Below are 20,843 nucleotides of genomic sequence, written 5' to 3' on the forward strand. Positions count from 1 at the left end.
CTGTCTTCCCTGCTTTTCCAAATCTTTCTTGTCTTGTCTTGTCAAGGCCCATTGCATCTCACCCTCTCCAAGAAGTTTTCTCCGACTGCTCCATCCCACAGAAATCTCTTCCTTCTCTGACACCCTGAATCCCTTGGTTAGTCCAATACAGTGTCATAATTCATCATTCCCAAGGGCTGCCTGACATCCCCAGCCAAACATCAACTCCTAAGGACCTTCTCTCTTCCTCCTCCTCTTTTCTCCCCCACAATAGTAGTAGGATAATCCTTGGATTATTGGAACCTTGGACAAATCATTGAGCTTCTTTGGGCTTCAGTTTTCTCATCTATAAAATGGTTACAGTTTTACTAGGTAATCTCCAAAGACTTTTTCACCTCTGTACTGGAAGGAGGTGGGGCAGGAAGGAAGAACAGCCATCATAAAGTCACAAAGCCCTGCAAGACTAGGTCCAACCAACCCCTCAGTTACCTAGGGGTTCATTATCAACTTCTCAGATTATCTGAGTGCTTCCTCCTCCCACTGTGTTTGGCATATGTCTTTGCTTCTTGCTATGGTCCAAAGGGAGAGAATGGCAAAATCCCAAACAGGCCACTTATCTCCTGGTGAGAATATGGGTCTCCTGCTTCCCAGTCCAGGCCTCTAAATATTCAAATTAATTCAATAAATATTTATTTGAGTTTCTTTATTTTAGTATGAGAGATAATGTGGCATGATGGGCACAGAACCAGCCTCAGATGCGATAAGACCTTTTCATTGTTGTTCAGTTGTGTTCAGTCATGTCTGATTCTTTGTGGCCCTATTTGGGGTTTTCTTGCCAAAGATACTGGAATAGTTCATCATTTCCTTCTCCAACTCATTTTGCATATGGGGAAACTGAGACAAACAGGGTTAAGTGGCTTGCCCAGGGTCACACAGCTAGTAAGTATCTGAGGTCAGATTTGAACATGTGAAGATGAGTCTTCCTGACTCCAAGCTGGGCACTCTGTGCACTGTGGTACCACCCAGCCACCCTACACGTTTGAGTGCTACTTCTGGTATATACTGTCTGTGTGACACTGGAGAGTTCCAGAGAAGGCTCCTACCTACTGAGATAAAGGGAATCTCCTTCTCAGTGAAATCCCAGGTCCTGTCCTTATCCCTGTCCTACCCTACTAGGTATGAGGCTATATGGGAGGTTCTATGGATACAAAAATGAAAAACCATGCAGCCCCATTGTTCGGTAATTGGTCCCATTGTGTACGATGCCTTTTGTAGGCAGGAAGAAGGTTTAGAAACATGGACCAGACACCTGGGTTCAAAACCCCATACTGTCACTTACCAGCTATATGACCTTAGTCAGATCCTTTCCCTTCTTTAAACCTCAGTTTCTTTATCTGTAAATTGGGGAAGGGGGCTGGGCCTTCTTCAGCATTGGCCTTCTATGTTCTAAGTTCCTTCCCAACGCCAACATTCTATGTTCTGTGTTCTAAGGTCTCTCTCAGCTCATACAATCTAGGTTCTGTATGCTAAGGTTCCTTATAACGCTGACATTCTGTGTCCTCTGTCCTAAGTTCCCTCCCCAGTTCTCTCATTTTCTGTTCAACAAGGTGGATTCTCTGTAATAGTTGGTGGAGATGGTTCCACCAGTCTTTAATCAATTACCCTTGGGTTGACCACATGACCAGCCCTGCATTCCTCAGTGCTACTGGAAATCAAATAGAAAGGATACTCATGGCACACCTTCTAAGAGTCTGGCTACTCTGGGGAAGTATTGTAATGGCAATGTTGAATAACTGGAGGATCTGTAGAAAGGATCTATAAATCTAGTTGTCTAGTCCTAGATCTGCAGCTAGATGAGACAATAGATAGAACATTGTGCCTGGAGTCAGAAAAACTCACCTTGCTGAGTTCAAATCCAGCTTCAGAGTAGTTGTGTCACCTTGGGCAAGTCATTTAATCCTGTTTCCTTCAGTTTCCTCATCTGTAAAAATGAGCCAGAAAAAGAAATGGCAAAATCACTCTTGTGTCTGCCAAGAAAACCCCCAATGGGGTCACAAAGGATCAGACATGACTGAACAATAACAGCAGTCTTAGGCCTGGATCTGAGGCCAGGGTAGCTGAAAGAGACGAGCCATGGATACAGTATGGTGGTGGCTGGACCCTCCCTACACCGGTGACTTGGTATGTGTGAAGCAAAATGAATTCAATTAGGCACCCAGACTTAATGAACGAAGTCATTAGTATCCTCGGCAAGGAATAATACACTCTTCTCTCTCTCTCTCTCTCTCTCTCTCTCTCTCTCTCTCTCTCTCTCACACACACACACACACACACACACACACACACACACACACACACACACTCCTCCATTAGAGTGGGAAACCTCTCTCTTCATTTCTCTAGTGACAACCTCATCCCAGGATTTCAAAGCCTTTTAAAAACCCCTACAGGTTTTTCAAGGGCCTTGCTTCTGGTTACTCAATAAATCAGAGGCCAAGTTAGGAAGAGAAGCCCAGGGCCCTGGACGCCAGAGTGGAGCAGCTCAGTTCCCCATCCCTTCCGCGGACAGTTAGCCCCAGGCTAATCCTTTCTTTCATCCTCTTTCTCCTTTCTTCCTTGCTGATATTTTTAGGATCCACGTAGGAAATACAGAAATAAGGAAACACGACAACAGGCAGTACCCAAAGCTAGGAGAAAACGTGATTCCTACTGAAGTCCCTCATCCCTTTCCCTTCCCTGGCCCACTCAGACAGATGTTAGCTACAGATTCCAAGGGTTTGGCCTCAGAACTGGGCCCAGGGCCAGAAGACCGCTCACTTTGTGGCTTTGGGCAGGTCCTCACTCGATGAACTTCTCCATCTTGAAAATAAAGATAGTAATTCCTGCTCTCTCAACCTCAACCTCAATCCTCAGAGGATCAAGTGAAGCCAATTTTTTTCTTTTTTTAAATTAAATTTTATTTTTTCAATTAACAAAAATCTATTTTCCCTCCCATCTTCCCCCACTGGAAAAAAAAAGAAAAAGAAAAACCTTAAAACAAATATACAGTCAAACAAAACTAATTCCTGTAATGGCCATGTCCAAAAAATATTATGTCGAATTCTGCATCTTGAGTCCGTTGCCTCGCAGTCAGGATGTTTTTCATTCATTCTTCATCACTGGCCCTCTGGAATTATAGCTGACCCCTGAGTTGTCAGAGTTCTTAAGTATCTTGATGTAGCTTGTCTCCGCAGTGTTGTTGTTATAATGATAGATAGATAATATTTATACAGAGCTTACTATGTGCTATTGTTACTGTGTTACTATGTGACTGTTACTATGTTGCTATGGGACTATTACTGTGTTGCTACGTGACTGTTACTATGTGACTGTTACTGTGTTATTATGTGACTGTTACTATGTTCCTATGTGACTGTTACTATGTTGCTATATGACTGTTACTGTGTTGCTATGTGACTGTTACTATGTGACTGTTACTATGTTCCTATGTGACTGTTACTATGTGACTGTTACTATGTTGCTATGTGACTGTTACTATGTGACTGTTACTTCACAACTATATCTTTCTTGTTCTTCACAACGACCTTGGGAGGTAGGCACTGTTATTATCTCCATTTTACAGTTGAGGAAACTGAAACAAGCAGAAGTTAAGTGACTTGCCCAGTGTTACACAGCTGGTAAGTGTCTGAGGCCAGATTTGAACTCAGAAAGATGAATCTTCCTGACTCCAAGAACTGTGCTCTACCTACTGCCTCCTGTAACCAGGTTTTTAATAAAGCACTTGCAGAACTTAGATTATCGTTAGCATATCGTTATATATTGTTAGCAAGCATGGCCCCAGACCAGCTAGCAGTGATGGGCCATCCCTGGCACCCCAGTGAGGGGAGATGCAACCTGGGAGGGGGAAGAAATCTGCACTGTGGGACCCTACATGCCAATTTCACATCAACCCATTTATTTGAGCATTAGTCCAGCCTGGGAAAAGGAGGAGAGAAATGAGGAAAGGACAGGTTTTAATTAAAATGTTCAATGAAGCTGATTCTCTGCTACCTGATTGGTGGGATTATCTGTGACATGTTTGTTCATATAAAGCTGACTTCTCCCTATCCCCTAGAAATCTGGAATGGAAGTTTGGAGGCCATGATGAGAATCGGGGCTGGTCAACCTTGTTTTTTCCCAAGGAAAGTCAGGTCTGAGAGAGGGAGTACTGCTCTCTCAATGCAGTTTGATAGTTCTCTGTGGATCTAGTGGTGTCCATATATCCTGTGAGTTCCCTGAAGGCAAAGCCTAGGCCTGGGTGTGCTCCTTCTTTGACAGCCCCACCCCCAAAAAAGGTTAGTTCCCTGAGGGCAGTGGGACAAGAGGTCAGTGTCCCCCAGTCCTCTTGGGCAGTGGTACTATCAGGAGGTACAAGTATGCTTATTCCCATTTTACAGATGAGGAAACCAGTGCACATAGAATTTAAGCAACTAACTCATCCAGGAATGTGTGTGCTCATCCTTTGTTGCCGAAGAAGACCATGCCATCAGAGAAATGATGACATGAGTTGTACTTGACTTTGTTTTAAGTGAGGGGGGGCTGTGCAGGTCACCAGCTTCACTACTCCTCCAGAGCCATCTGAATCCAGTGACCAGATATTCATCAGGATGACTGGAGATGACCCAGGATGAGGCAGTTGGGGTTAAATGACTTGCCCAAGGTCACACAGCTAGTGAGTGTCAAGTGTCTGAGGTGAGATTTGAACTCAGGTTCTCCTGACTCCTGCACTGGTGCTCTATCCACTGCACCACCTAGCTACCCTTTTGGCATGGATATCCATTTCCTCTCAGTGGGATTCTTTTTTACTTGGGATAATACCCAGGAATATGCCACTAGAAAATGTCTGAGCTGAGATTTTATTTTGGGCAATCTGACTCCAAGTCCAATGTTATTTCCACTATACTTGTTTAACTGAATATTTCCTTCCTGCCTCTGTCCTCTCCCAGAGTTCATCTTTCTGGGCCCTATTCTTTGCTGGATGACCCCAAAATAATCCAACCAATTTCTCTGTGCTTCCATTTCCAGAGGTGCAATTGAAAGAATGCATTCTTTCTCCAAAATAACACCTTTGCATATTAATGGCACCCTCTTAGAGATATCTTAAACCAAACTTATTCCTGACCACTAATCCCAGAAACCTCTTGGTCCAGTCTTAGAAACTTGACCCATGACCCTAGAAGTTGTTAGGATGTAGGGCCTGGCCACCGTCTTTGTAATCACCCCCATTAGGGGCGTAGTCCTTCTTTGGGGAAGTCGGTGCAGTGCTGACGTATCAAACATGTGGGCAAGATCCACATTAAAATGTAATTGGGAAATATTGACCCAAATAAGCAGAATGTAAAGCAAATAAGCAAATACAATCAAAATAAGAAAAATGCAACAAAATGTAGGTAATACTAATGTGTAGTTTTCTAAGTCAATATGCAACTTGTGGGAATCCTTTTTATGGTTTAATGACGCCCATTTCTATTCGAGTTTGATACCAATGAGGCAGCACATATTGTAAAGAGTACTGGATTTAGACTCAAAATCTAGAGATTCAAATTCAAGATCCGTGTGCGTTTGGTGAAATCACCGAACCTCTCTGGGCTTCAGTTTCCTCAGTTGTAAAATATGGGAGTTGGGCTACATGACCTAAGAGGAACTTTGAGCTATTTTCCTATGATCCTGAACTGGAACGTATTTCGAGTATACGGTGACCAAGATGGTGAGGGTACTAGAAATCACACCACTTGAGGGACCTCAGACAATGCTTAGTCTGGAGAAGAGAAGACTTGGAAAGGGACAGTTAACTTTCTTAACTTATTTTGGTTTTATTGGAGACAATCAGGTTTAGGTGACTTGCCTAGGGTCTCACAGCTAGGAAGAGTCTAAGGCCAGATTTGAACTCAGGTCCTCCTGACTCCAGAGTCAGTGCTCTGTCCACTGCACCATATAGCTGCTTCTCTTCATTTGTTTTATAGGTGAAAGTTGAAACTTGTTTTGCTTCTCCCCAGCAGTGTGTGGATATTGAGAAGAGGTAAAGTTTTACTCAACACAAGAGAATTTTTTCAAACAATTAAAGTTATCCCCAAATAGAATGGCTGCCTCAGGAAGTAGTGGGCTCCCCATGACTAGAGGTCTTCAAGTGGAGAGGAAGCTGGACAGCCACTTGTAGGTGACACTATAGAAGAGGTTCTTGAGCCCTGGATCAGATAACTTCAGAGATACCTTCTGGTTCTAAGATTCCAGGATTCTGTAACCTCTTGGGTCATTGGAAATTCTAAATCTTATGATCCTACCATCTTTTAAGGGTCCTAGAAATCAAAATACCAGGGTTCCCATCTAAACTCTCCCAAGGGGTCCCTATGTGACTTTGGGTAAGTACTTTCCCCTCTCAGAGACTCATTTTCCCCTTTGTGTGAAATAAATAAGCTCTAAGAGTCTCACATCTTTCATTCCCCCCAGAGCATTTCTCCAGATACTACCTGTAGCCTCTTTGTGAGCTTCTATGGGGTTTGTGTCAAGAACTGTGAGTGCAGGGACAAGGGACCCTGCCAAAGAGCTCATCCTTCCTGCAGCCTCGCAGCTGAATTTCAGTTTATTGCTTTCTGCAAATTGCCTCCTGCCTACCCAGAACCCACTGCCTCAGCAGAGATGGACCAACCACAGGCTCCAAGAAAGGACTATTAGTATTAGAAGAAAACACAAACCTTTGCAGAATCCCAACACCCCCTTCCCTATCCTTGCCCTTGCCCCTCACTCCAGGCCTGAAGCCATCAGGGCTGCAGAGCTCTATTTAAGAAGGAAGATATTCCCTGCCAAAGGCAGCTTCTACTCTCTACTGTCCTCTCAAAAATAGCCACTAAGAGCAGGGCTTTGGGGACAAGAGGTTCACCTCATGACCTTATGTAAATCACTCAACATCTCTGGACCTCCGATTCCTGCTGGTATTCCCCAAACACCCAGCGGGTCAGATCCCAGAAGCCATAGGTCAGAAGTTCTGATCGCCTCATGCTCCCACCTCCTGAGAAGAGGAATTGATTTGTAGTCAAGATACTTGGATTCAAATCCCAACCCCAACTCTTACTAGCTATATATCCATGAATAATAAACCTCAGTGTCTTGGTTTGTAAAACTGAGGTTCATAAATGCACTGTCTTCCTTGTAGAGTTATTGTGAGGAAAGTACTTTGTGAACCTTATGGCACAGAAATTTGAGCTGTGAGAACAGTGGCTCCCTGAGGAACCAGGGCTCAGTCCTTTGCACCTTTCCTCTATTCAGTTTCTCCTCTTTGTTCTGTTGAGTTCAATCTATTATGATGCTACTGCCCAGCAGCAAAAAGAGCTCTGAATTTAGAATCAAGGGGCATTGAGTTCAAATCCCAGTCCTATCTCTTATTAGGCAGGGGGGTGGCATCATAGTCCACAGAGCACTGGTCTTGGAACCAGGAAGACTCCTCTTCCTGAGTTCAAATCTGGCCTCAGACACTTTTAGCTGTGTGACCCTGAGCAAGTCACTTCACCCTGCTTGCCTCAGTTTCCTTATCTGTAAAGTGAGCTGAAAAGGAAATGGCAAACCACTCCAGTATCTCTGCCAAGAAAATGCCCAATGAGGTCACAAAGAGTCGGACATGACTGAAAACAACCAATGTCTTACTAGTTGTGTCACATTAAATAAGACGATTATCTTCTCCAAGTCCCAGTTTTGTCATGTAAAATGATGAATTTGGACTAGGTGACCTCCAAAATGCTGGTCAAAATCCATGATTCTACCAGAATCTGTGTTCCCTGGAGGGAGAGGGGAGAGAACAGTGTCAACCTTATGTCAAATATTGGCCAACTGAATGTTAAACCATGGAGAACTTGTGTGTAATATACTTGCAGAGGGCCCAGGGTGGATTTAAAGGGAAGGTCCAAAGGGTCCAAAAGACCCTTTTCCTATAGTTTCTAAAGTTCTCTATCTGTGAAAATACAAATGTCCCAGAAGTCAAAGGGAGATAGAGGTGATATGTTCTTTAGACCCTCCTGTGCTTTCCCAGAGTCAGTCATGAGGCATAATGTGGAACAGTTAAAAAGAAGGCCTCATGGAAGCCATATACATGGGATTCAGGCCCCCTGCCCCACAGACCTTTCCCCTCCTTAGCATCTGCAACTTTGTCCAGGCAGCGTGGGTGGGTATCAATTCAGAACCAAGAAGGCCTGAGTTATAGGAAAGACTTGCCAGTGGTGGATAGGTAAACAGCTACAGTTATGAATTCTAGTTCTAGGAATTGAGACTAGGAATTATTGAAGAATTTTCCTGGAATTTTCTGTCCAGTTCCAAGGACAACAAGCAGATGAGGCTGTACTCTCTCAAAGTAAGCAAAGAGCCATATTTGTCTCCCACACTGTTACGCTAATTTGCATGCATGTCTAATTATGTGTGTATATAAATATGAGCCTATGTATACATGCATACTATACTGGCATTATGGGTGTGTATACATGTCTACATGTGTAGATGAGTTTGGACATCTGTAAGTCTCTATGTTTAAATATGTCCAAGTATGTGTATATAAAACTATATCTCGATGATCCTGCATGTCTAAGTCTGTATACATTGGGAAATATATACATGAGTTTATAAATGTGCCTCTGATTAAATGCATATGTTTGTCAGTAGATAAATATGTAAATTTTAAGCATCACTCTGTGGGTGTATGTGCACATGTGTCGGCTGAGGTCAATCATCTGCCTTGCATCTCTACCCTATCCCCAACCTCTGTTTTACAAGGTCAGAGAAATCAAAGACTCTTTTTTTGTTGGCGGTAGGAGGGAAGACTTTAAGCAAAGACTGGAGGAAAGGGTAGAATGTCCAGAAACAGAAACGGGGGTAGAAATGCACCGCTCGCTCTCCTTGGAACACAACAGAGAATTCCTGGAAAGTTCCTCAGTACCTTCTTTCATCCCTAATTACCTTCTCTTTCTCCTGTTGCTAATGGGGGGGAGTGGGAGGAAGCTCTAATACTCATTTTTCTTTTCCCCTTATTTCCCTTTATCCAAACATGCTGCAGACCACAAGGATGAGTTTAAAAGATTTATTCACAGGGGAAGAGATGTCTGCAGGAATAATCATCAAGAGCTTGTATCAGAGAAAATTAGTCAGGACAGACGGGGTGGGGCCCAACTTTACATCATGGGTCATAGAATTTAGAGCTAGAAATGACTTCAGAGATCGGCCCAACCCCTCTCCTCTTACACATTAGAAAATTAAGGCCTGGAGAGAAGATATTGGCCCACGGTCACACGGGTAGCAAGTAGACAGATCTCCAGCCAAAGCTGACTGCGCCCAGGGTTTTCTTGACTTAGAGTTCCCCACATTAACATGCTATCCCTGTCTGAATTATAAAAGAGAGGAGAGCCCCTTTTCTCACCCCTAGAATTGGAATCACCATAGAAATGTGAACTGAGCCTACTGTTCCATTCTGTAGTCCCAGAATCAAGAAACCTTCTGTTTCATGGAAACTTGAGGTGCTGCACCCACTTTTCTTTCTCATCACTTGCTAAGCTGGTGTCTTCCCTCTCTCATTCCTAATGGGGTGGGGACCAATAGAGCTATCCCATAGAATCAAAGTATTTCCCATCACTCAAAAAGCAAAACTGATTCAACCTGACAATCCCCAAGTCCACACGAAGGAGCCCCTTTTGTCACAGACCTTTTTTGTACCTTTCTCTGTACTTCATACTCTGTATTATAATTATTATATAGTACTGCATATTCTCAGATGCATCTTAGTCTCCTTCAAGGCTATGAGCTGCATGAAGACAAAGAGTGTCTTTACCTGAAAATTATATCTCCTCAAATAGGCCCCGCAAACACTATGTTCAAATAATATTTATTGAATGAATGAAAGTTGCACATGTATATGTGCAGAGAGGGTGTGGATATATTCATAACTATGTAAATAAATGTGAGGGACGTGTCGACATGCATGTGTGTAGGTGAAGTGTATGCATGGCGCATGTGTGAATCTGGGCTTTTAAGTGAGTATGTAGAAGCTGAGTGCATGTTGTGTGGATGGGTGTGGATGTTTTTGCAGATATGTGTGTGTGTGTGTGTGTTTGTGTGAATAACTTCTTCAGCGTGGGGAACTCCCACCGTAGAAACTCATGGAATCCCCAAACTGGAAAATGTGAAAGGACCTCCATGGTGGTGTGATCTAACCCAGAGGGAGAAGGACTTGTCACAGTGCCATAGCCAGCCTCTCCTTGGAGACTTGTAAGAAGAAGGCCATGCCTTCACGAGGTGCCCCCTAATTTGGGACAGCTTTAATCATTGTTAAGTTTTTCCTGATATCAAACCCAAATTTGCCTCCTTCCAACCTTTATCTGTTACTTCCAGCTCCTTCCACAGAGGGAGATTGGCAACTCCTTCATAATTTGGACTCTTAGAGAGTTGCCCAGGGGCCCTGAGAGCGTCTTGGAGTCACAGAGTAAATATCCAAAGCTGCGCTTGATTCCAAATGCTCTTTCTTTCTCTACTCATTTCTATACATCTATTCATACGTAAACATATATTCATAACATGTGTGTATATACATAGACCAACAGACACTGAAGTGTTTGTGTTCTTATGGGTAGACTTTTCTTAGCTGTGTGACCCTAGTCAAGTCATTTCCTCTCTTTGAGCCTCAGCATCAGTCAAGACAGTTAATGACCACAAATTCTGTCATTATTGACTGAAGATTCTGAAAATATAGAATCATGGGTTCATGGGCTTTAAAAAATAAACAGGACCTGCCAAAAACTGGAAGTCAAGGGGATGTCCATCAATTGGGGAATGGCTGAATAAATTATGGTATATGAATGTAATGGAGTACTATTGTGCCATAAGAAATGATGAACAAGAAGACTTCAGAGAGGCCTGGAAGGACTTATATGACCTGATGCTGAGTGAAAGGAGCAGAACCAGGAGAACTTTATGCACAGCAACAACCACAGTGTGTGAGAGTTTTTTCTGGTAGACTTAGATTTTTGTAATAACACAAGAACTTCTGAAAAAAAAAAAAAATCCCAATGGTGGACCTCAAGGCAAAAAGCCTTCCACACTCAGAGAGAGAAATATGGAAGTCACTCACATAATGTAGCAGATCATGTTTGTGTATGTGTATCTGTTTGTGTATCATGTTCTGATTTGTTATACGGATTCTTTCATTTATCTTAGTCTGACTACATAGCATGACGATAGTGAAAATATACTCAATAGGAAAGTATATGTAGAATCTATACAGAATTGTATGCAGTCGTGGGGAGGGAGGGAGGTAGTGGGGGGTGGGTGGGGAGGGATAAAATCGCAATTGTATGGCAGTGATTGTTAAACATTAAAAAAAATAAAAAAATTAATAAAAAAAAAAAATAAAAAATAAACAGGACCTTCAGAGATCATCTGCTTTAGTTCCCTCATTTATTTTTTTTTAGAGGCAATTGGGGTTAAGTGACTTGCCCAGGGTCACACAGCTAGTACAAGCATACTAGTGCTCTACCCACTGCACCGCCTAGCTGCCCCAGTGCCCTCATTTTACAGAGACAGAGATTGAATCCCACAGAGTAGCACAGTCAAGATTCAAATCCAAGTCTTCTACATAACAACCCAGTTTTCATCCCAAACACCACTGACCACAAGGTCCTTGTTTCCTAGGACTGTAGGTGGTAAGTGTACTAGGTCAACTTTCACCATAAAAGCCTCCTCATACCAAAAATTGAACCCAAACCAACTCCTTCCAAAGCAGTTAGGTCACGGGGCCTGTGAGCCATCCTTATCCTGCCCCCAGCCAACACCATCATCCCTACAGATGGGGCCAGGAACACATGCCGTGTTCCCTCAGCAAAATGGGGGAATAAGTGACCTCATTTGGCCACTTCTGAGAGCCCTAACTGAACTCACAGAAGCCATTTTCATTTACGCCTCTGCTCTTCCCAGACAATTCTGGTCCAGACCCTCTCCTCTTCTCAACACAATCCAGACCATTTTATTGGACTTGAGAGGGTCAGGCAGGACAGGGAACCCCAGAAGGCACCAGGCTCTCTGGGCAAATTTACAGATTTCGTCCAGTTGAGTGGGAATCAGAGCATTCCCAATCTTGACTTAAAATCACTCATCAAACTTCTCTGTTCAATTTGTATTTTCCCCTGAGCTCTGGCCTCTGAAAAGGTCTTCCTGGAACAATCTCCTCATCTTAGTAATTAGGGGAGATGGCAGGCTGCTTCCTTTGGAAACCTAAGAGGAGCATCAGAAGCTTAACCCAGAAAAAATAGACCCTCACTAATCAGAACTAATTGGCAGGGAAGTGGCCAGTCAGAAACAGTGACAAGCCTAAATTACAGGCTACTTTTAAATAAATTAAGTTCTTTGACTTTCAACTACATACAGCAGTTCTAGTGAACAGCATGACCTTTAGGGGACCTACTTTAATGAATAAAGTCCCTCTGTTCTCTCCAGGCCCAGTTCAGATCCTACCTGTTCCATGAAGCTTTCTCTAATCTTCGACCTCTCCCCTCCATGTGAAAGCAAGCCCTCCCCTCCTTCTATTTCTCCCAGCACTTGCTTGAACCAATGTGGAATTCTCTCATGCTCCCTTCTAGAGTGACTTCCTGGATTCTGCTCCCCCTTCTTCCCCACCCCCATCAGACTGTAAGCCCTGTGAGAGCAGATACTGTGTTCTATCGATCTTTCTATCTTGAAGGCAGAATCCTATACCTGATAGGAGATAAATAGTCCTTGAATTCATTTGATTTGATATGGACGTGTCAGCCCGGGTTCAGAAGACAAAGATGTAGTAGAGATAGTAAGATGTGAATGAAGATGCAGTTTCATCCAAATTTTCACTCAATATAGGCATCTCCTCTAAATTCATGATGCTATCTCGAGATGAGGAGAGAGCCTAAGAGAGAGCCCTCCAGGGAGTGGATAGAAGGCACGCTGATGTTAAATATTTGCCACAGACACTCTACAAAGTGGATAACCCACATACACAGATGGGTGAGAATGGATTATACACATAGGCAAGCTGGAACTCAGAAGACCTAATGTGGGTTTAAAGAGAAGATCCTGGGACCTTATTTTTGAAATCCTCAGAAATCTTCATTTATGTACATACAAGGGTCCCAGCAGGTGGAGAGAGTGCAGCATGAAGCCTCTGGGAGGAGGTTTGAGTATCCTTGACAGTGATCATCCAACACTAGGCTTCAGCACTCCAGCAATGAGTAGCTCACTGCCTCCTCAGGCAGTCTGGTGCATTAGCAGACAGTTGTTAGCAAATTCCTACTTTATATTGAGCTGAAGTTTGCTTGCGGTCCCTAGAGCCTGGCGGAATGAGTCTTTCTCCCACGTGACAGTCCTCTAGATATTTACAGACAACTATCATATCTCCCCCTGAATCTTTCTTCTCCAGCCTAGATATCTACAATTCTTGAACTGTTTCTCATAAGAGAAAGTTCTGAGGCCCTTTACCACCTTGTCGTCTGGCTTTGAACAAGTGACTTAATTTCTAGACCCCTTATTTTTTGCATCTATAAAAGGTGAGCAGAGTTTTAGATTAAATGGCCACTCAGGTTCCCTCTCTCACTAAATGCTATGATCTTAGTTCCCCACTCTGTCCCCTGCTCTGATGCATGGCAGTTACCACAGTTACTAGAGTGGGGTAATCAGGAGATCTGGGTGATGCCCTCAGCTCAGTCTCCAACTGTGCAACCTTGGATAACCAGAAGATGGGATGTAGGATAGAGGGAGGGCTGGAAAGAGAAAGAGTGGAGAGTCTTCAATGCCAGGCTAGGAGATTTGAATGGTGCTCAACACTGTCTACAATACTTTAACATTCATTAATTGCTCTTGCTAAAGTGGGCTCCATCATGCTTTGTCATCTGTTCAGAGTCTTCATGAATCATGCCCCAGAGTCAGAAGACCTGGCTGGATTCCAGTCATGTCCCTGTCATCTACTGCCTATGTAACTGAGCAAACCACTTAACCCCTTTTAAACTCATTGCCTTGTTCTTATAAAATGGAGATGGGGCTGCCAGCTGGACCTAGCTCATGGCGTTCTATGAGGAAAGTTCTTCAAAAACTTTCAAAGTACCAGAGGATGTTGGTATTATTTTCATCCAACTCGATTTCCATATCAACAACAGAATATTGAACCTTCTGGGGTCAAACTGTAGTGTTAGAGATCTAGAACTATAAGGGATCTCAGAGGCCATCACCTAGTCATAGGAACATAGATATGGGGCTGCAATGGACTTCAGAGACCATCTAGTCCAACTACAAGAGAAAACTAGGATCCAAATGGTAAGTCTCAAAGGCAAGATTTGAATCCAGATCCTATTACTCCGGAGCCCAGGGTTTTTTTTATTCTACACACAAGTTTATATTAATATGACCAGTCTGTTTAGAGTCCCACACAGACAGGGTGAAAACACCTAGAAACCCTTGGTCCAAGGGCTAGTATGTCTTCTAGATTCCCGCTGCTTGAGTAGCTAGCTAAAGGTGGATGACATTCCTGCCATCAACAGAGCCTTGGTGGGGTGCTAAAGGAGATGTCAACAAGACATTTTCACTTTTCATAAAAAATCAGCCCAGACTGTCTATTGCTACCAGCAACAGAACTGCCTTGGGCATCCACAAGAGGACACAGAGAAACTGAGACTCTCAAAACTAAAAGGAAGCTTCAAGGTCACCTAGTCTTGTCCCTCCTATCTGTTTCCATTGGCTAAATGCCTTCAGGGAAAGTGGCCAGACATTCCAGGAGCAGGTTTATCACCAAGGGGCCTCTCCCAACATGCTATCAGATCCCTACATTAGCTCAATTGACGCTGTCCAGTGCTGAGTTCTATCAGGGAAATGAGATGTTTCATGAATCACCCTCCTTCTGTCCCTATTAATAGGCTCTGTCCTGGGCAATATCACTGGGGTCACAAGGAGTCTTACTTTCATCCCTCACTATCCTGACTCCTCACAGTCAGTATATTGTCTCTTCTGGTTTAATTTCCAGTTTTCAGTGAATCTCTAAGAACCACAAGGGGTAGTTTGGGAACTCAGGGGCAAGACAGTAATAGTTTGTGGTCTCTCCAAGCTATAGCCAGTAGCAACTTATGGTCCTTGCATATGGAAAGGAGCCACATCCTCTAACCCCAGAACCACAGCTTTGTCCTTGCTTTTTCCCACATGAGTTGATGTGTTTTAGTGGGCCTTGACTCTGAGCTATAGAAACACGCTGCACAAAATCATCCACTGTCTCCCAGGATCTCCCTTTGGACCAGTGGCATGCTTTGATGAGACAGCTAGAGTGTGATACAATTTAGCAGTGGGAAGAATGAAGAATTTATATTCACAAGACCTGAATTCAAACGGTTCAGATGGATCTGCCACACACTGCATGAATGACTATAGTCAGTCAGCACAGTATAGTGGAGAGAGGGATGCATTTGGAGTGAGGAACACCTGTGTTCTCATTCTAGCTTAGACACATAACAGTTTTATGACCCTGGGGCAAAGTCACTTAAACCTCTCTCAGACTATTTCTTCATCTGCTTAATAAAGGGGTTGGACTCAGTGACCTCTAAAGTCCCTTGCAGGTCTCAATGTATGGTCCTTTAGGTTCCCTCTAATTCAATATCTATGATCCTTTGAGTTAGGAGCTCTCCCACTGGGGCCAGGGTTAAAACTCAGCCTGTGATGAGGGTCAGGGGTTTTTTTCTGAGATAAGATTCGGGCTTTGTTTGGGGTGAGATTTAGGACTCAGCCTGTGGCCAGAATTTAGCTGCTTCCCACTAGGATCATAAGATGATGAATTTTAAATTGAAAAGGACCTTAGAGAAAACCTACAAAATATATAGTACAGGAAACTGAGGTCTATAAAGGCTAAATGACTTAACTAAATTCACCTACTTAATAAGTAGCAGTGGTAGAATTTGAACCCAGGTCCTTTAACTGCAAATCCAGTACTCTTTCCTCTACACCATACTGCCTAGGAAGTGTTTCACACAGGCAAGTCATCTCTTTAGTCCTCAGTTTCTCCCTTTGTAAAATAAAGAGGTTGGGACTATATGGCCTCTAAGAACCCTTCCATCTATAAGTTCCATGATTCTAAAAGTCATGCAGCCACGAAGCAAGAAGATCTCCTAAATAAGACCATTAGTGAGTATCTCCCAAATACTTCCCCTATACACATATGGGGGCACAGGTCTCTGCTGAGCAGAGCAGGGAGACTGAGAATATAAGGACACATGACTTCTTTCCCTCCTAGGGAGACTCAACTCTCACCATTGTCAATTGTGTGATCAAGACAATAAGATTCTGAAAAGGCAGAGTGCTGAGTGAACTTTGGTGGTCTGAAAAGCCTTTTAGGAAGACGTAGAATTTAAATGGGTCCTTGGAGGACAGTGGGGATAAGAGAAACGAACATCAAAAAAATTCTGAAGTTCTGCCTCATACTCATCAGATAGGCAAAGATGACAAGATAAAAATAGTAATTGTTGGAGGGGCTGCGGAAAGACAGGAACGCTAATGTACCATTTATTGGTAGAGCTGTGAATTGGTTCAACCATTCTAGGAAACAATTTAGAATTATACTAAAAAATCTCACCAAACTATATATACATTTTGACCCAGTAATACCACTACTAAACATGTATTCCAAGAAAGTTAAAGACAGGAAGTTCCAAAGGTATTTATAGCAACATTGTGTAGTAGCAAAGAACTGAAAGGAAAGTTGGTGCCCATTCATTGGAGAATGGAAACAATTTGGTCAAATGTTATAGTCTCATGAGAAATAACAAATATGAAAAATTCAGAGAAACTTGAGAAGATTTGAATGAAGTGATACAAAACATCTATAAGTAGAACCAGAAAAATGATTTGCATGGTGACCACAGTAACAGAAAGGAAAGCAACGCTGATTTAAGAACCTTGCTCAATACAATGTCTAGGCAGGCCTTCAGAAGACTGACGGTAAAGCATTCCTACTCAGCAGAGAGATGTCAGACTGTAGGTGTAGAACGAGGCATACCTACATGAACGTGGCCTCTGCATTAATTTGTTTTGTTTGACTGTATTTATTTGTTACAAGGTAGGGTTAGTGTTTTATGAGGGGGAGGAAGACAGTTACTAGGCATTCCAAACAGGGTTGATTTATGAACAAAAGTTTGGAGGCAGGATGTAAAAGCAAACACCCTGACTTATACAGGGTGGCCTACCATCACAGGTTCTTTGATCTACTTTACTAAAAGGAAAGGCAACTTTTAAGGGATCAACAATCACTTTAATCAAACACATGTATCATTCACTTAGTTCAGGGGAAAAAGTCAGCACCCTGAACCTCAGAGAAATCAAAATCAACAGACATGCTTCCAACTGTCTGACCATTACATACATACATAGTTACCAGAGAGGAAAGCACCAACATCTGGGTTTTCAAAGCCAGGGGGCTGCTTAGCAGCTTCCCAGAGTCTCATCTGGCACACAAAGCTTCTTCCAAAAACTAAACCCCCAAGTAAAACCACACCTCAGAGTCTTTATGCACTTTTTAGAGTCAGAGGGCATTACAACCTTTGAGGACCAGTGCCTCATTAACGAAAGGTGTGGGCCTTCCTACAAATCTGAAAGGGGAAGATCTTCTTTAAACACATTATTCAATCAGAGGCACTTGATTATACTAAAACAAAAACAGCAAAAGATCCTACTTTGCTTGACATTACACAGGATTGAACCTCCTGTGTGTTAAAAACAAAATGGGAACGGGTCCATCTGGAGTGGGAGATTGTACGTTAGGGAGATAGGGGATAAGACTGGAAAAGGTATATTGTGCCAGATTGTGAAGGGCCTCTAAGGCTGGCCTAAGGAGTCTGGATGTCATAGCAATTAAGGAACCATTGAAGATGTTTGGGCAGAAGAGTGAGGTAATCAACACTGTGCATTAGGAAGACTACTCCGGATTGGTGTGTAAAGCATAAATTGAAGGGAGAGGGATGCAAGGCAGGGATATCAGGCTACTGCAATCATTCAGGTGCCTAAACTAGGATGGTGACCATGGAGATGGAGAAATAAAAGCTTCCTGATCCAATTTCTCAGCCAAATTGATGATCATAAAATATTAGAGTAGGAGGGGACCTTAAAAAGTAGAACATATAATGACAGAGCTGGGAGGAACTTAAACCATTAAGTTAGAACATAAACAGAAAGGTCAGATTTGGAAGGGACCTTGCAGACTTATCCCAATTTCCTCTAACAAGGCACTTCCATGTGGAATCAGTGATCTCAGATTCACATCCAGATCCACTGGCTACTAGTTATAATATCTTGACGTATTTCTCTTTTCTGGGTCTCAGCTTCCTCATTTGTAAAATAAGGCATTTGGACTATATGGTCTCTTAAGACCCTTCTAGCCCTGAGTCCTATAATTCCCTACATTCATAGAGCCTATGGTCTAGAAGTAAGTTATGGCATATACACAAAATAACTATAACAGACATTTTACAGAAGGGAAAGCTGAGGCCCAGACAGAGGAAGAAGCGGGTCTGATGTGCATCAGATTGTGAGCTCTCTGAGAGCAGGAACTATCCTTTGCCTCTTTTTCTATCTTCATCACTTAGCACAATGCCTGGTATATAATAGACACTTAATAAATGTTCATTGAATTTAATGTCACGTATCTGGTTAACATCAGAGCTAATACTTGAACCTGGCTCTCCTGACTCCCAACCCATGACTCTTCTCACAATAGACCTCTTGTCCAACTTGACCACTCCATCCCTCCAAGAAAAGTCTCAGTCTAATCTCACTGTAGCCATGCACCGAAAAAGCTAGAAATGCCTACACTTAGGCCCTGGCCCCTCTTTCTTATGACTACCCAGCCTCTCTGACACTGGGGCTGGCCTTTGTGCCAGGAAAATGATGGTCTTTTGAAAGCAGCCCACTAAGCTCACCACAAATAAAGAAAAAGAAGAAATCAATCCATCAAACAGCCTCAGAGATGGGATTGTGGGTAGGTTCTTTTCCCCCAAAACCACATCAATGGGAGTTTAGAAAAAGAATAGTTCCTGTTCCTTCTGCTAATCAATTGCAGCCCCTGCCTCTGGCAGGCTTAGAGAGCTCATTCCCAGTTGGATGCTGGAAGAGCCATCCTTGAATTTGGGGAGGAGGGGGGAGGAGAACCTGGGTCATAAAGCTGCCCACCCCTAAGAGAATTGTTTCCCTAAGTAACTCACCTTTCCCTACTGGTCATCCCAGTTAGCCAGTACTGAGGCTCTCCCCAAGGAAGGGACTGGACAGATTGATGGTCTTACGTAGTACATCCCGTGAGGCCAGACCTCAGTGACCCCAGCATGGGTAAGCCACCAATTCTCTATTATCTGCCTCTGTCCTGGTAGTGAGGAAGGGGCCCTATGGCAAATGTGACATGTGGGGTAAGATATGTGAATATGCGCTTTCACTGGCATAGAGTTCTCTCCACTGAGGGAAGATGCTACCTCCACCAATGCAAGTTAGCATATTCTTTGCAAGTTTCAGTCTCACAGGGTTGCCTAGGGCATTGAGAGGTGGAGTTACTTGGCCAAGATCATGCAGCCAAAATATGTCCCAAAATCAGGATTGAACTCAGGTCTTCCTGAATCTAAGGCCAGCTCAGACACACAAGAGCTTATGACAAATTCTAAAGAGGAGCTCACACTCTACATGTTGTTGTATTCCCTACTTCTAGTTGCAAGGAAGCAACATTCCTAGTGCTGGAGACAGCCCTAAATTAAGGTCAAAGATCGTATCTTTTTCCACTTTTACCTATGGGGAACTGGGCACATAGCAGTAACATGAGTTACTCAGGGTGCTACCATGTTGTAGCAAATACATTGTACTCAAACTCAGGTCTTCCAGGGGAAGTGCTGGGCCCATTCTAGCTACCACATTGAAACTCTTCCTCCTGCTCCCCAGTTCTATTATAGCTGAGTTCCAAGGCCATGCATGTTCTGGGGAGCAGAGTAGGGAGAAGATGTGGATGAAATGGGGGAAGAAGGAAGAGGAAAATAGAAAGATGGAGAGAACAGCAGACACAATTCATTCTCTTCTTTCTCTATCCATGTTGTCTTCCTCTTCCCTTCTCCCTTTTCTCCTCCCCCTTTTTTCCTCCCCACTGATCGATCCTCTTCTCCAAATAATAGTAGGATCCCTAAGGAGCTATAGTCTGGTGCCCATGGAGTGGAGGGAGGGTCTTTAATGGGAAAAGGTAATTATTTGCTATCCCCTAAGGTCGCTTTCAAATGAATTAGAAGTGACCGTGATTCAGAGTGAAAGAAGGATAGGTCAGGAATCGTTTTGGTCTCTAGAGTCACTGCAGGAATTGCTGCTTGCCTGCCCTCTCCCTTCCTCAACCTCCCACCCTTGCCTTAGAACCAAAGGAGCACAGATTTAGAGCTGGGATGGACTTTAAAAGGTCATCTAATCCGGCCTACACATTTTACATATGAGGAAACTGAGGACCCACAAACAGCAAGTAGTAGAGCCTGAATCTGAACCCCAGTTCTCTGACTCCAAGTCCAGTGTTATTTCCTGGAGGATTTTCAGTCTTAGCTATCCCTACCTTTCTCATTATGTTCCTTACCCTGTCCCCCAGCATCCCATCCTGCAAGGTTCTAGGATATATATGTCCCATTTCTCTTTCTCTCTTCATCTCACCATATAACATAAAAGCAAGATCCTTGACCTCCATAGCCTCAGGTGCCCCAACTGAGAAATGGGAACACAGCATTTTCTCTGGCAATGCTCAGTCTCCCCTTCTAGCTCAATTAGGACCCAGAGCATGGTTATAAGTGAAGCCATGACTC

At 43.3% G+C, this 20,843-nt stretch overlaps 1 protein-coding gene and 1 long non-coding RNA gene across 2 annotated transcripts in view; one reads left to right on the top strand and one right to left on the bottom strand.

Annotated features, from left to right (window-relative positions):
* LOC140532005 (uncharacterized) overlaps window positions 1–1,956 on the bottom strand; it is a 38,753-nt gene extending 36,797 nt beyond the window's left edge. The window contains exon 1 of the long non-coding RNA XR_011976447.1: window positions 1,879–1,956. This is a non-coding gene — a long non-coding RNA (uncharacterized lncRNA). The remainder of the gene's footprint in view (window positions 1–1,878) is intronic.
* Window positions 1–20,843, top strand: part of CACNA2D2 (calcium voltage-gated channel auxiliary subunit alpha2delta 2) — a 430,484-nt gene that overhangs the window by 296,767 nt on the left and 112,874 nt on the right. The gene's annotated exons all lie outside the window — the stretch shown is intronic.

The sequence above is a fragment of the Notamacropus eugenii genome, chromosome 1 (assembly GCF_028372415.1).
Source record: "Notamacropus eugenii isolate mMacEug1 chromosome 1, mMacEug1.pri_v2, whole genome shotgun sequence".
Classification (NCBI taxonomy): Eukaryota; Metazoa; Chordata; class Mammalia; order Diprotodontia; family Macropodidae; genus Notamacropus; species Notamacropus eugenii.